Consider the following 17,090-nt stretch of genomic DNA (forward strand, 5'->3'; position numbering starts at 1 on the left):
GCCAAAAACATCTGGAGGGCCGAATTTGAGGAAGCCTGGGCACAGATATGCTTTAACCAGGCAGTAGCAGCAGCAGCAGATCATCAAAGGTGTAGCCATCAATGTTTTCCTGGGCAGGGAGGGGGAAATCCCAGAGTTAGGGTCCTCTTAGTGATTGCCTTTTCCCTTGTATCCTCCCGGACAGCAACATTCACCAGCGGGATGAGAAGGGCTGGCTCTGCGTATCTGAGAGTCCAGGTTAGCTGACAACAGGGAAAAGACAAGCCCATCAAAAACCTATGTATGTAGCCAGGGCAGATCCTGCAAAACAGCTCTGCACCAAAATGCACCCAGGACTCTAACAGAAGCCTGTGCTAGCTGCAGTTTAAGGCCCATCTTCAAGGTCCTTTGGTTATTTGCCTTAAATTGTTTTTTTTAAAGAACTGTGCACGTGCGCGCGCACACAAGTACACCATAGCTGTCAACGTTTCCCTTTTTTAAAGGAAAATTCCCTTATTCCAAATAGGATTCCTCGCAAGAAAAGGGAAAAGTTGACAGCTATGAAGTACACACATACGACAGCTGCAATAATTGGTAAATTCTCAATGTGTTTCAATTAGTAATTTTATGAAGCAAAAACATTCCTATTGCCCCTTTTTTAAAAGTTCCATCAAAAACTGCACACTGAAATAACTTTGAACACAGTACGAACATTGAATTGTTGAGCTATTTTCATGGAGTAATATGGGTTGTTTTTCAGTGAAAAGGACGGTGCCAAAACATGTGGGAGCTTACCAATCCCTGCAGCTGTCTCTTTTGTGTCTATAGTAAGTTACAAGTGTTGATCCCCTTTTGTTTCCTTGCTTATAAAACGCCTCCCTGCTTTCTATGCAGCTATGTATTGCTAAAGGTCATTTATATGAATGGAATTAAATAAAAGGGGGTGGTGTGCTCATGTGTCCAAAAGAATCAGCTTTCTTTCTAACTGCTGTCCTCTAGTGCCATCCTATCTGAAAAGGACTAAGAAAAAGTGCATTGGCAGAGTAAGGAACACAAATGGTTGATCTAATACAGTGGTACCTCGGGTTACATACGCTTCAGGTTACAGACTCTGCTAACCCAGAAACATTACCTCGGGTTAAGAACTTTGCTTCAGGATGAGAACAGAAATCGTGCTCCGGCGGCGCGGCAACAGCAGGAGGCCCCATTATCTAAAGTGGTGCTTCAGGTTAAGAACAGTTTCAGGTTAAGAACGGACCTCCGGAACAAATTAAGTACTTAACCCAAGATACCACTGTAATGTTATGGTGACCGAAAGCCAAATCCTATCCATGTTTTACACAGAAGCAAATACTGCTGATTTCAGTATAGGACTGTACCAGGTTAGCATGCCTGAAGCATTTGCACATCTATCTTCTCCTCAGGCATGCAAATGTTTTCCCTTTAAAAGGGGAAAGGAAATGGGTACCATTTTTTTCTATTGCCACAACTTGTCCTATTTTGAACTATAATATTTCCATAACCACCAAATAATTAGTTCAGAGAGGAAGGAGTGCTTGTGAATCTATTCCAAAATTGACTTATCTGGGAAGGCGGAGACAATTTATCTTCTCAGACAGATTCTTGCTTCAAACTGCATGTCTCCGAAGCAGTGTATGTGTTAACCAAACCAAACCCTGTTGCATATACAGTGGTACCTTGGGTTAAGTACTTAATTCATTCCGGAGGTCCGTACTTAACCTGAAACTGTTCTTAACCTGAAGCACCACTTTAGCTAATGGGGCCTCCTGCTGCTGCCGCGCCGCGGGAGCACGATTTCTGTTCTCATCCTGAAGCAAAGTTCTTAACCTGAAGCACTACTTCTGGGTTAGCAGAGTCTGTAACCTGAAGCGTATGTAACCCGAGGTTACCACTGTATTTGCTTATTTCCTTCAGAACTTGCTTGATTCAATGTTATCATCTTAGTGAGTACGCACGCATACAGGTTTTGAAAAATCCTCATACTAACCAATTGCAGGGTTCTACGGTAGGAAACTGGCTGAGGTTATTTTGGAACGGAAACGACATTGCATGTAGCAGAAGCCCACCGAAAGAAACGGACGTGACTCGCACTGCACAAATTCTATGTGCTCACAGTTGGGAGGTACAGCAACCAAACTGCATGAGGTCTAAGGACCTGGGGGCTGTTGCTGATTCATGCACACCGTACCAGACAAAACGCATTGTCTTGCTCAGTCACATGCCCTTCCAAACAATGAACTAGCAGAGTGGGGAGTTTTTAAAAAATGAAACAAACCTGGAGGTTTGAGCTATCGCTAAGCATTGAGAGTAGGTCCTATTACTCTGAAACTAGTTCAATTAACTGGAATGGCCGAACAGCCTCATTACTGGCAATTGCTCATTGCAACTAAGGTGACTGGAAAGCAGGTGTATTAAAATAGGTGAAACGGGCTTCTAAGGCAGCGTGGTTAAGATCAAGCTTATGTTTATAATGTGGAAAGTCAATTTAATTAGCAGCATTTATATACACTACCTGTAATTTGGATGCAAACCTCTGCATCTTCACCAAGGTGACTATTCAAGTAGGTCTGCTGGAGGGAGGGAGAGAGAGCACAGATTCCTCCCTTTCCTAATAAAGAGTGAACATATGCGCTGAACTTGCAAGAGTCAGCTGGGCATGTAGGTTGTATTGTGTTTGCAAGGTTCCTACAAGTTGCCTTATTGCCAGCTTCCCCAAGCTGCTCCTCTCTAGATGTTTTGAACTACAACTCCCGTTAAGTCCCAACCGCAAAGGCCAATTGTCAAGAATGTTGTTTTAGTCCAGGGGTCAGCAAACTTTTTCAGCAGGGGGCCAGTCCACTGTCCCTCAGACCTTGTGGGGGGCCGGACTATATTTTTGGGGGGGAAATGAACAAATTCCTATGCTCCACAAATAACCCAGAGATGTATTTTAAATAAAAGGACACATTCTACTCAGGTTAAAAACATGCTGATTCCCGGACCGTCCGTGGGCCGGATTTAGAAGGCGATTGGGCCGGATCCGGCCCCCGGGCCTTAGTTTGCCTACCCATGTTTTAGTCCAACAGCATCTGGGGGTCACCAGGTTGGTAAAGGGTTACCTAGAGCACACATATTGATTATCCCATATAGTTTGACCCAAACAGGAGGGTCCAAAGACAGCAAAGCACCTGCATACAGTTAGACTCAACTAGAGGCAACTGACAAACCACACACGCACATTCTGCTCCACTACATTCAGCAGTGTTGTGTGTGGCCACATGTGCGTACACAGCAATAACTATGTGCTTGCATGCCATTCAATGGGGAAAGCTCCAGCCAGATGTTCCTGTCCCACCACCGCAACTCATGTGGTCCAACATCTAAATGAAAATATTTTAATACACTTAATTGAGTAGGACGCACAGAGATTCTGTAGGAAAGATCTGTACCCTTCCCCTATGCTTCTTTGCTGCACTTAAGCAGCACACAGACACAATGCACTTTGCTTGAGAGCAACCTTACCCCCACTTCCTTTGCAAGGTTACAGATTGATAAAAGTCGTTTTGGCCAGCAGCCACGGTCTTTTTAAAAATCACTCCATAATTACAGCAAATAAAGACTCCCCAAAGGCACTAATGTTGAATGTTTGCTATACAAGCTATTAACATAAGTGGCATCTGTAAAAAAGGATTCTCCATTACTGTACATTTAAAGCTGTATCCTCGGGTCTCTCATATTCCTGTTGCCTGCTGCTTGCAAAAAATGAAGTGTCTTTTTCTCCATCTCTCTGGAAAAGCAATTTTATAGACTATTTGCTTCATTTTAATACAACTTTAAGTCTTAAGGACAACACCTAACCACCTTGAGTTTCTTCATAAAGTACAAGGGCAGAAAATTTCTATCATTTATTTTCTTCTACTTCTAACCCCCTTCATTATTTTCAAACGGCGAGCTATACTTGTAGTATTTCTCATGATCACAGGCAATTGGGAGACTTAGTTGACAGCCAGGAGCATCTATTCTCTAATCTATTTTTCTGAAGGGGCCATCTGGTCCACTCTCTTAATTCCCCCACACGCCACATGCCCCCACACTCTAGATTACATTCACTATCCTGGCATATTTCAATTACGGTTGTTTTTTTTAAAAAAAAAAACATTTCCATCATAGGATAGCTGCCCTGACTGATGCAAGGTAAAATTTTATTACTGAAACCTGATGCATTAAACCTTCCCACAGCTCAAATGGCTAATTAGTTTTCAATAAAACTGAAACAAAATCCCCCAGTTACACTTTATTATGCTCTGCAGCACGACATCCATTACAACTCAGTGCGGTCAGCCTTCATCTCCTCTCTCTTTTTAATAATAATAATAATAATAAATTTTATTTATATCCCGCCCTCCCCAGCCGAAGCCGGGCTCAGGGCGGCTAACAACACTAAAACAGTACAACATTATAAATACATTCTAAAAATTAATTAAAATACAAATTGATGGCAACCATAGACTAAAGCTTTGTAGAGATTGCCAAAGGAGGGAGTCAGGCTGCGCCCTGACCAAAGGCCTGGTGGAACAGCTCTGTCTTACAGGCCCTGCGAAAAGATGTCAAGTCCTGCAGGGCCCTTGTCTCTTGCGACAGGGCATTCCACCAGGTTGGAGCCGCAGTCGAAAAAGCTCTGGCTCTAGTTGAGGCCAGCCTAACCTCTCTGTGGCCTGGGACCTTCAAGATGTTTTTATTTGAAGACCGTAAGTTCCTCTGTGGGGCATACCAGGAGAGGCGGTCCCGTAGGTACGAGGGTCCTAGGCCGTATAGGGCTTTAAAGGTTAAAACCAGCACCTTAAACCTGATCCTGTACTCCACCGGGAGCCAGTGCAGCTGGTATAGCACCGGATGAATGTGATCTCGCAGCGAAGACCCCGTAAGGAGTCTCGCTGCGGCATTCTGCACCCGCTGGAGTTTCTGGGTCAGTCTCAAGGGCAGCCCCACGTAGAGCGAGTTACAATAATCCAGTCTGGAGGTGACCGTCGCGTGGATCACAGTGGCTAGGTCAGGGCGAGAGAGGTAAGGAGCCAACTGCTTAGCTTGGCGGAGATGAAAAAATGCCGCCTTTGTTATAGCTGCAATCTGCGCCTCCATGGAGAGGGAGGTATCGAAGATTACACCCAAACTCTTAACGGACGGTGCTGGCACTAATTGCACCCCCGCAAGAGAAGGGAGTTGCCCCCTCAATCTCATATCGTCCCGTCCCAGCCAGAGGACCTCTGTCTTCGAAGGATTTAACTTCAACCGGCTCCCACGTAACCATCCAGCCACAGCTTCCAAGCATCTGATCAGTGTGTCTGGGGCCGAGTCAGGATGGCCATCCATCAACAGATAGAGTTGGGTGTCATCAGCATACTGATGGCAGCCCAGCCCAAAACTCCGGACAAGCTGGGCAAGGGGGCGCATAAAGATGTTAAAAAGCATCGGGGAGAGAATCGCACCCTGAGGCACTCCACACACCAAGGAGTGGCGGGATGACAATTCCCCCCCAAGCGCCACCCTCTGTCCCCGACCAGAGAGAAACGAGCGCAGCCATTGAAGGGCTGTGCCCTGGATCCCCACGTCGGCAAGGCGGTGGTCCAGGAGTTCGTGATCGACCATGTCGAAGGCTGCTGACAGGTCTAGAAGAATCAGCAGCCCCGACCCGCCTTGATCCAGCTGCCTACGGAGATCATCTGTTAAGGCGACCAGAGCCGTCTCGGTCCCATGACCAGCGCGGAAGCCGGACTGGAATGGATCCAGAGCCGATGTTTCATCCAGAAACCTACCAAGCTGTTCCGCAACCGCTCTCTCAATCACCTTACCCAGGAATGGAAGATTCGAGACCGGGCGGTAATTGGATAGATCTAAGGGATCTAATGATGTTTTCTTTAAAAGCGGGCGCACCACTGCCTCCTTCAGTTCCCCTGGGAATGTCCCGGTGCCAAGGGACAAATTGATGATATCCCCCAGGGGGCCCCGCACCTCGTCTGGACACGCTCTAATCAGCCAGGACGGGCACGGGTCGAGAGGACAAGTGGTGGGCTTTCCAGCTCGGAGGAGTCTGTCCACATCGGCTGGGGATATCCGGTCAAAGTGGTCCAATACTGGACCCGAGGACAGTCGAGGGGCCTCCAGTTCCTTTATTGTATCGAAATTGGCGGGGAGGTCATGGCGGAGCAACAGGACCTTCTCCGCAAAAAAGCTCGCAAATGCCTCACAGCTGTGTGTCCAATTGTTATTTAAATTTGGCTGTCCTTCGAGGGACGTTAAAGACCGAATTATACTAAATAATTGCGCCGGGCGAGAGCTAGCGGATGCAATGGAGGCCGAGAAGTAGGACTTCTTAGCGGCCTTCACTGCCATCTCATAGGTTTTCATAAAAACTCTATAGGATGTTCTTGAAGCTCCGTCACGGGCACCCCGCCATACTCGCTCTAGCCGTCTGAGGTCCCGCTTCATTTTCCGGAGTTCCTCGGTAAACCAGGGAGCCCGGTTTCTGCGGGGTCGCAGAGGGCGCAGAAGACTCCCAGCATCAGTGAAGGCAGATGAAGATCCCATGGGTTTGAATAGGAGTTCCTTCAAGTATCAAGCAGGCCAGTGAGGAAGGCAGGGGCACTACCGAGCTACTGGATAGCTCGGTTGGTTAGAGCATGGGGCTGATAACACCAAGGTTGCAGGTTTGATCCCCGTATGGCAGTGTTCTCCAACCTTGGGCCTCCAGCTGTTTTTGAACTACAATTCCCATCATCCCTGACCACTGGTTTTGCTAGCTAGGGATGATGGGAGTTGTAGTCCAAAAACAGCTGGAGGCCCAAGGTTGGGAAACACTGGACTAGATGGTCCTCAGAGTCCCTTCCAACTCGATGATTCTGCCTACTACTCATGGAAGTAAGGTCACAGTGAGGCCTGAGAGAATTCCCAAAATCAACTACAGTGGTACCTCTGGCTGCAAACGGGATCCGTTCCGGAGGCCTGTTTGCAACCTGAAAAGAATGCAACCTGCATCTCCGCGTCTGCGCATCACGATTCACCACTTCTGCGCATGCATGTGATGTCACTTTGCGCATCTGCGCATGTGCGAGCGGCCAAACCCGGAAGTAACCCTTTCCGGTACTTCCGTGTCGCCGCGGGACGCACCCTGAAAACGTGCAACCTGATCAAACGTAACATAAGATATGACTGTAGATATGACAAGGGGCCGCTGAGTGTTATTATCTGTTGATGCCATTCCTTGCAGTTTCAGTGTAGGCTTAAATTCAGACTAATTTGACAGAGGAACAGCTTGGGCCTCCTGCCAGCCAGCAGAAGCAGGAACCATTTAGAAGTCCGGCTCACAAGAGGCAGCGGTTTCGAAAGTGGTCTAAGAGAGGGAAATAATGTGTTACATCCTCTGTAAAGAAAACCTTCTTGTTTCAGCCTTTCAACTGATAAAGCATGAAGATAAGTCCAGATACTATTTCACTGAGATAAGGCACCCACATTTGTAAAGATCTGCAGCGCCTGTTAAGCCACTCTAGCATATTTCTGTGGGCTAAGGTTAAGTGAGGTAGAGGCAACATTTAGTCTGATATCAAAAGGGAACATATGAATTTGCATTACTGTCTAATTCAGGCATCCCCAACCTGCAGCCCTCCAGATGTTTTGCCCTACAACTCCCATGATCCCTAGGTAACAGGACCAGTGGTCAGGGATGATGGGAACTGTAGTCCAAAATATCTGGAGGGCTGAAGGTTGGGGATGCCTGGATCCCCAAAGTCATCTTTGCCAAGATTAAGGCTGCCAGTAGCAAAGCTGTTAAGCTATAGGTGACCCAAAGCACGGGGTGCTTTAGTATTTAAGGGCAGGGTTTTACCTGCATTGCGCATGAAAATAATGGGGGAGCAATGCGCACATTGAAGCACTACTGCAATATAGTTCTGACGACCCACACCAGAGAAGTATGGGACCATCCCATTCTGACCTGCCAGTGCCATCAATGATCCCACTCAGGCATAAAGACTTATCACAATGTGGGTGACTATTCAAAATAAGTAGTTTCTCTCTTTCTCTCTCTCACCCATCAAAAGTGAAGCTATAGACAAGAAACAAAAGCTTTAAACTATTTAAATGAAAAAACACACTTAGCTGGACATGGGGAACTTATCAAGAATAGGAGCTCCCATGCACCATGAATGCACTGCCCCACATATTTTTCCTTATTTGAACAGAGGAAATGTATATTGAGGCAAAACTAGTGAGTTGACTGTCTGGGATACACTAACACCTTTTTTACAGCAACACACAAAAGCTTTCCTGGAATACTGTTCTTCTGTATAAGTTACTCCTGTTGCTTTAACGCAGCATTACATTTTTAAGTCCAAGAATTAGCTGCAGAAAATGCAGCTAATTAGCTGAACGAGAGAGCCAAACAGATGGGAGACGGGAGGGATTTGCTTGAAATTCTGAACTGGAGAGACTGAAGATGACGAATAGAAGCAGGAGACCAAACTTATAGGGACTTGTTGGATTTTACAGGGAGTGATTCCAGTTTAAGACCAATGGAAGGCTTAAGGAGCCTTGTTACAGATTGGTTAAAGTACTACCAAGTTACATGACATGTTTAAAATAGATTTTAAAAAGAGAATAAGGATAAACTATTGTCTAAAATTGCATAACTTTTTATTAGAATGGGAAACAGAAGACGAGCTAGCCAAAGCTTCAACGACACACTGGGCAATAGATATAGGACACAATATAGATTTAAACTTCTGGGAGAAACTTTGGAAGAATGATTTGAAATTTACCGCATGTTACTCATTGAAAGAGAATTATATGAAAATGATTCACAGATGGTATTTAACTCGGAGTAAGTTGGCTAAGATGTATAAAGCAGAGTCAGATATGTGTTGGAAATGTGAAGAAACAGAGGGGACCTTTTTTCATTTGTGGTGGAAGTGTAAAAACGTAAAAGAATGATCTATAATGAGCTGGAAAAAAATGTTTAAAGTAACTTTCCCAAAAAGACCAGAGTCCTTATTGGAAATAACCCAGACATAAATTCCTAGGTGTCAGAAAAACTTTAAGTATGCAACAACAACAGCTTGAGTTTCGGTAGCCCAAAAAATGGAAAGTGAGGGAGGTCCCAGGCAAAGAGGACTGGCAACTAAAGATGTTAGAATATGCAGAACCTGCAGGTTTAACACATAGAATAAGAGAGCAAGAAGAACATATATTCAAAGAAGAGTGGGGAATGTTTATTAAGCATATGGAAAATAATTGTACACAGCTGAGAACTCTGGCAGCACTAAGATAAAAACAACAGTGTAATTGATGTTTAAGTGATGTAAGAGTGGGAAACTGATTAACATGATTATAGTAAAATCGTAGGAATGAAGTATAAGTGGAATGAACCATGAAAGGAGGGGGTAACTCACTGGATACATAACAGTATGTAATTTTTTTGTTTTGAGATGTAAAATTGAAAATTACTTTTAAAAAAAAAAAAAAAAGCAGGAGACAAAGCAGGACAGACCTACTTAAGGAACAATGATCTGGCAATTGTTAAATATGGGTTGTACTGATCTTGTGCTTTCCATTTGGTTTACAATTTAAGCAGGTTGCTCCTGCTTTTTAGAAGACTTCAAAAGTATTTTTAGCCTCTGAAAATTATTGAAAATGTACAAAAATCAATTAGGCGCAACTGTGCACAATAGTGCATACACTGAGTGAAATGCACAAACAAAGGTGAAATGTTGTGTACACTTTTATAAAAATTTGCAAATTGGTGGAGAAATCAGGCAAACTCTAGTTTGAAAAAATCAAAAGCCGAGAAGCAGAAAGTGAAAGATCCAGTTTGCCTCTATTCAAAACAGCTGGCAGGAGAAATAGACAGAATTAAAGTCCAGTTTTGTGACAGCCATGCTCTGGTCTGGTGGCAGCAGTGCTTTATGTTCTGGAAATGTATTCCCAATGCTACAAACTGGTCACTGATGGGCTACTCCTAGCAGCAATAGCAACAACCGAACTGGGAGGTGGGATGAGAGTTGAATGGAAGCAAACAGTGCAAGATGACTGTTGTCCCATTTTAGATGTTTGCTTCGCCGCCACCGATTGCAAAACTGACTAGAAGCACTTCCTTTTCAAGAGAATTGGAATGCTTTAATTTTAGAATGACTCATTACATGATCAAGAAGGCATGCACTTCAACTGAGACTGCCTGCTTAGGCTGTTCATGAGCTGCAGCTTCACGCATTAGAGCAAGGAGACTTGAAGTAGATCCTGTGAGTTTTCAGCCATATGCATCAGCGTCCCGATGAACATTTCTGTGCCAGCATCCTGCTCCTCAAGCCTTAAAGCAGAGCATTTCACACTTCAGCATTCCTGTACTCCTGGCATTCAAAAAGTCTATGTGAATGCAACAAGAACTAAAGCTATGATGCCACACACCACTCATTCATTAATCTGAATCAGCTGCAGGGGAGACTTTGCTTCCAGGGTTGAGTCAGTAGCAAAGACCAATAGCCACAGGTAAGGAATGGCGCTGGACACAACTCTTCCCAGCAAGCCTCTTCTCCTGCCCTCCCCATCGCCACCACACAAAACAGGAATATTAAGCCCCTCTTCAGACCAACAGCCCCATGCTCCTTATAGGTTCAAACACTCCATGTGATCCTTCCCTCTCAATAATTAATTTGCATTATATGAAATTCATACTCTGCCCTTCCACCCAAAGAAGCACAAGGCAGCCAACACATTAGCAATAAAATGTAATAAACTTTAAACATTTTTGAATATTTCACAACAATTAAGAACCTCAAAAACATAGTTATAAATTAAAACACCTAAATATTTGAAAGACCTCCCGCAATCAGTTATCACTGGTTTAAACATTGGTGACACAAACTGTTATTTGCTGCATCTCTAGTGAAATAATAATTTATAACATCTGACTGGGTTGCCCCAGCCACTCTGGGTGGCTTCCAACATATATAAAAACATAAAACAGTACACCTTAAAAAGCTTCCCCATACAGGGCTGCCTTCAGATGTCTTCTAATCAGGCATAGGCAAACTCCGGCCCTCCAGATGCTAGGGACTACAATTCCCATCACCCCTAGCTAACAGGACCAGTGGTCAGGGATGATGGGAATTGTAGTCCCAAAACATCTGGAGGGCCAGAGTTTGCCTATGCCTGGGCTATATAGTAACATCTGATGGGAGGGCGTTTCATAGGGAAAGTCCCACTGCCGAGAATGTCCTCAAGCCTGGTTTCCTGTAGCTTCTCGTCTCGCAGTGAGGGAACCATCAGAAAGTCCTCAGAACTGGACTATAGAGGTGGAGACACTCCCTTCAGGTATACAGGGCTGAGGCCCTTTAGGGCTTTTAACAGTCAGAACTAACACTCTGAACTGTGCTCGGAAACACACTGGGAGCCAATGTAGGTCTTTCAGGACCGGTGTTATATGGTCCCAGCAACCACTCCCAGTCACCAGTCTAGCTGCCACGTTCTTGATTAGTTGTAGTTTCCGGGTCACCTTCAAAGGTAGCCCCTCATAGAGCCTCTTGCCACCAGTTAGTTAACTATGGCCTATTGAGGAGGGACCACCAACATCACCCCCTCTCTCTATGCAACGATAGGTTAAAAAATAAAAAGGTAAAGAGCAATAGACCCATGTGTGAATGCATGGAACTGTCACCAGTCTGAAAGTAACCCCAAATCTTCAGCACTGCACAAAAGTGCTATGCTGGCGTATCTAGGCAGACAAATCCATGTAGAAAAAGCTCTCTGAAGGAAATTTGGGGGGGGGGGACCAAAACAAACCAGAGCTAAATTGTACAGGTGCACCAGCATAAAGGAGCATCTTTACTAGAGACGTGGTTTTGGTGTTTACCATCACCAGTCATGCATTTTTGCAGCCTACAGGGGAGGAAACAAGTATCTGTATTTACTTCTAGAGAGATCTGGAAACCAGGTCTATTCGTACGACTTTTCTATTACACTTTAGCCTGTAACATCTGCTAACTAATCCACCCTTACATAAAGCTCTTAATGGGACAGTCTCTTGCCAACGTTATTCCATTTCAAGACAGCTAGATTTATTCTTAAATGAATGTGGACAGGTATTCAGGGACTCCTATGAAGGCAAGCTTAGATGACTCACAGGATTAAGATTAAAAGCTTGTTCACGGGAGAGAAAAACCTAGGATTTTAGTACGCGGAGTTAAGCTTACCACACGAATCTGAAGTGTTTGCCATCTGCACATACTAGTTACTTTTCTGGAAAATACCTGCATGGACTCAAAGGCATAATTCCATCCATAAAACAGGGACAGGACTCCACTTTAGAGAAGTGCTCTGAAGTACATGGGTAGAAAGTTGAGGGGTTCTGATGTATCTACGAAGTTGCCCAGTGAATATAGTTGCCCAACAAAATGTTGCTGTGTATCCCCAAGCCCCAAGAGGGGTGCTCCAGGCATCAAAGATCCAGGAGCCTTTCAAAGGATGGAGTGGCCCACATTTCCTTTCCAATGACCCACCCTTGCTGGACTAAGGTGGTGCAGAATTATTTCTGGTGCTCGATTTTTCAGGAGTCGCTTGTTGTTCTGCAGCCCTATTTTGTCTCTACAGTGGTACCTCGGGTTACATACGATTCAGGTTACATACGATTCAGGTTACAGACTCCATTAACCCAGAAATAGTACCTCGGGTTAAGTACTTTGCTTCAGGATGAGAACAGAAACCGTGCTCTGGCGGCATGGCAGCAGCAGGAGGCCCCATTAGCTAAAGTGGTGCTTCAGGTTAAGAACAGTTTCAGGTTAAGAGTGGACCTCCGGAACGAATTAAGTACTTAAACCGAGGTACCACTGTATTCCTGCCATACTTGCCCCTCCCCCAAGTGCACTACTGAATGAATTCTAACAACCACCACCACAATAATGTTCAAAAACATTGTTGTTCAGGTACTACGTTCTCCTGTAGTGGCTTGCCCCAATGCTGAAGTTAGAGTTCTCCTAATACAGTGGTACCTCGGATTACATATGCTTCAGGTTACATACGCTTCAGGTTACAGACTGTGCTAACTCAGAAATAGTGCTTCAGGTTAAGAACTTTGCTTCAGGATGAGAACAGAAATTGTGCTCTGGCGGCTCAGCAGCAGGAGGAGGCCCCATTAGCTAAAGTGGTGCTTCAGGTTAAGAACAGTTTCAGGTTAAGAACGGACCTCCGGAACAAATTAAGTACTTAACCCGAGGTACCACTGTATTTAACTAATATCTCTTGAAATAGGATAGCAAGCCTGCGGGTTCTGACTTAGCTTAAACTAGAGGAACTAAACAACTGCGGTGGCTTGGTCTATGGGAATTGTAATCCCAAGCATCCGGAGGGCACTAGGATGGTGAAAGCTGCTTTAGGCACTGTATCAGCAGAAAGTAGTATTTAATACACTACCAGCCTCTCCCCTTTTCTCTAGCTGTGTGTAAGCCACCTAAACAGTCATTTTCTGAAGGGGTAAACTGGAAGTCACTGCCCAGAGAGAGGCTACTTTTCCAATGAACAAGCTTACTGACTTTGCTTGGCTAAATTTCGTCAGATGCTTGCCTGAGCAGACATAATTGTCTTCCTATCTTGAAGTGGATAGATTTGATAGGCTAGTAGATCATTACTTCGGGAAGTGAAGATTCTGACTTTACTCTTTTTTTAATGTACTTACGGGGTGGAATTCTCATCTGAAAAGCCTTCAAGCCAATGCTGGATAAACAACTTGTCTCTGGGAAATATTCTGTGCCAAAAGCTTGATTCAGATAAATATGACCCATCATAACCAACTTTGTGAAGCCTCCAGTTCCAACTGCCCTCCTCCCCAGCTTTTCCAAAAAATTTGCCCAGTCTGAACTCTGAACTATTTACCGAATGAACAGGCTACCCACTTAAGCCTCCTTCCTAACTTCTGAAATGTGCATGGATTCCAGATTTGAGGATTGAATTTCAGGAAAACAACTTTTCTTCTCTGGCAACTTTCTCCTCAGCGCAAGCTGCTCTAGAGTCAGCCTATGCCAGCTGATAAACTTCCAGTTCATTGTGGAAGGAATTCAGAAGAACACAGTTATGCAATTCCACAAACAAGTGCAAGGCCATGATGGATAACAATGATTTTTAAAAGGTTAATCATTTTGAAGATGCCACTTTTAAGTGTTAATGGTTTTAAAATCAAGTATGAAGTGAATACAAAAGAGTTAGTTTTTATACTGCCACCACAATTCTTTAGTACAATGAATTACATTCTACGCTCCTTTAAATAAAAAGTTACAAGCAGTAACCAAGTTGAAATATTCAAGTATGATACACAATTACTGCAGACCATGATGAATATTTGACATATCAACAAGACAACGTGGGCATTTTGCTTTCTAGGAAAAACTGACTTTGCTGCTTGAAAGTTCTGGACATATTTCAGGCACTTACCGGTAAATTACAAATTTTTGGCTATATTTTAATTAGTTTTCAAGAGCCACTTGTCTAAGCAAATGTAACTCTCTAATACAAAAAAGGTACATGGGCTGAATGACCAGACACTTTTTATTCTTTTCCTCAGAAATATATTACTTATTTAGCTCCAGTCAATATGTACTGATACAACAACTCTTGCTCAGGAAAACACTAAGTAGGCTTACTCAGGAGGAAGCTTGTGATTTGAAAAATCACCTTCTACCAGCAAATCAAAATGATGTTTTAAATGCACAGACCCAGTGAACTTGGGACAGGACTGCAAAATATTGTGATTTCCAGGCAACAACCAATTTAGGCACATCCAAAATACTTGAATATTTCAAAATGTCATAAAGACGTCATAAAAAGGGGTACAGCGGGATTATGTGCACTAACAGATAATGGTCAAAAGGCACAGTTCTATTCCTATATAACCTCAGAAGCCTCATGGATGGGAGATTATCTGGGCTCCTCAGAAGAGCAGGGCATTTATGTCACAAATGAGCACACAAATAGCATGAAATGACTGCTTGCACAGGCATGTACTTTTTGCACGCAATGAAAAAAGAACTAGTAACCTTCATTTGTGCTCAAAGATGCTTGTTCCTTCCTTTCTGTCTTGTTGCCTCTAGTTTCTATTTCCCTGGACAGAAGCTCTGATCACACATCACCTGCTTGTCATCAGGTTTCCCAACCAGCTTTGCCTGACGTTTACCACCACTTGAATTTCCTCCACACCTCCAGTGGATAATGCCATTTCTTCTCCCAGCCTTATTACTCACAAACAATTTATAAACTGCTTAATTTTTGTTTAAATCTCTAAAGCAGAGTACAACAAACCATGTAATTAAAACCAAAAGCACAACCTAAAACCAACAAAATAGCCAGGTATTCAGCAAATAACCTTCATGAATTTCCTTAGAACATATGATAGAATTACTCTTCACATATCTTCCGTAGCCATGTAGGCAGAAAGCAAGCGGTGCAATTCTTCAAAACCCTTTGCCAAAATCACCAACTGTAAGGAAGCATGCAGGCATAAAAACCCATTCTAGCTGTCTTGAATGACTTCTACCATTAGGAATAGAGTTAGAGCAGTTCAAACAGCTTATTCAAAGTAACCGGACACGGTGTGCCGGTACCACAGAGCTGCTGCATGATTTATGTAGAGGAAAGTCTAAGTTACTATCAAGGATTAGGTGCACAGGATTAGAACAATGAAGCAGAGACTAATTTTAGTGAGAACCTGATTCTTAGTAGTTTAAACTGAATTAAATCAGCCATTTCAAACTGAACTTGCACCAAGTTCTTGGCAGTTAACTTTCCAGAATGCTAGGCAGGCATTCTTTTCAGCACCGTGACAATACTTGCTTTTAACTAATCCCCTGATTTCTGCTACTTAAAAGCAACTGCGTGCCAAAACTGAAGACTCCAGTGTTTGCACCTTTTGTGATTTCTATGCTAGTTAGCTGAATAAAATTAGGGGTTTTTTTTTCTTTTGAAAGGGTTTCTTTTTTCCTCTCTTCAAGGAAAAGCAAGGTATCCAGCTTAAAAGTGTATTATTCTCTTCTCATTATCTCCTGCTGGACCCCTACTGTTCTACAAAAAGTTAACAGCAGCAGGTTTCAAGTGTTTAACAATACTTCAGAAAATCTTTTGCATGCATGCATGAATTTCTGTTCAATGCACTTTTTAAACAAAGGCCCAGTTAAACTACAGTTTAAAACAAATCATGCCTTAATGTGAACAAGTAACATACTGGTACACATGGCTCAAAGGTTCCTGCTCTGCTCCTTACCAGGTACTGCCAACAAGGTGAAACAAGGTAGAATCTGGCTTGTTTTATTGCCAAAACCTTGACTCGTTTACTTATAACCAGAGGTGAAGAAACTGTGGATCTCCTGTCATGCTTGACCTTCAGCCACACTGGCAGGGGCCAATGGAAACTGTAGTCCATCACCACCTGGAGAGGCACAAATTCCCTGCTCTTAAGAAACCATGAGAAGTAAGCATTTTCTTGGTGCTGAAAACTTTCAAACTATTGTCTGATGTGATGTGTAGTCCAGACAAAGACCATAGTTCACACCTCCTGGAGGTGAACATGGAACACAACTACACCAGTTAGGTGTTGGGTTTTCTTAAGTGCCATTGACTTCAATGGGAGTTTAATGAAATGCTTAATTCAAGAAGAAATCAATAGGACCCAGATGCCCAATTGTGGCTGAAATAGGCTGACTTTATACCCAAGCAGGGAATGTTTCAGATCCTTTAAGCATCAAAAAGCAGCTTCTCTCAAGAGGCAGGAATGTGGAATCCTAGATCTTGTGCGTGCACTTTAACTATGTAACTCTGTGAATATTTTAATTCTGTTTGTCTCACTGCAGCTGAGAAGCCAGTGAATTATCAGAAGTGACCTTCTAAATACAACACAGAAGAGACAGGGTTTTCTAGTATACTCTTTGGCAGATCAGGCTTCTAAAAACCTGTCCTGCATATGCATAGGCGTTTGTGCTGGTCCCAGAAACTACTCAAGCAATATTGCCTACTGACATAACTACCGTATTTTTCGCTCTATAACACACACCCGGCCATAACACGCACATAGTTTTTAGAGGAGGAAA

General features: G+C 43.6%; 1 protein-coding gene across 3 annotated transcripts in view; it reads right to left on the reverse strand.

Moving 5' to 3' along the window:
• Window positions 1-17,090, reverse strand: part of KHDRBS3 (KH RNA binding domain containing, signal transduction associated 3) — a 114,511-nt gene that overhangs the window by 86,386 nt on the left and 11,035 nt on the right. The gene's annotated exons all lie outside the window — the stretch shown is intronic.

This window comes from Podarcis muralis, chromosome 8 (genome assembly GCF_964188315.1).
Source record: "Podarcis muralis chromosome 8, rPodMur119.hap1.1, whole genome shotgun sequence".
NCBI classification, from domain to species: Eukaryota; Metazoa; Chordata; class Lepidosauria; order Squamata; family Lacertidae; genus Podarcis; species Podarcis muralis.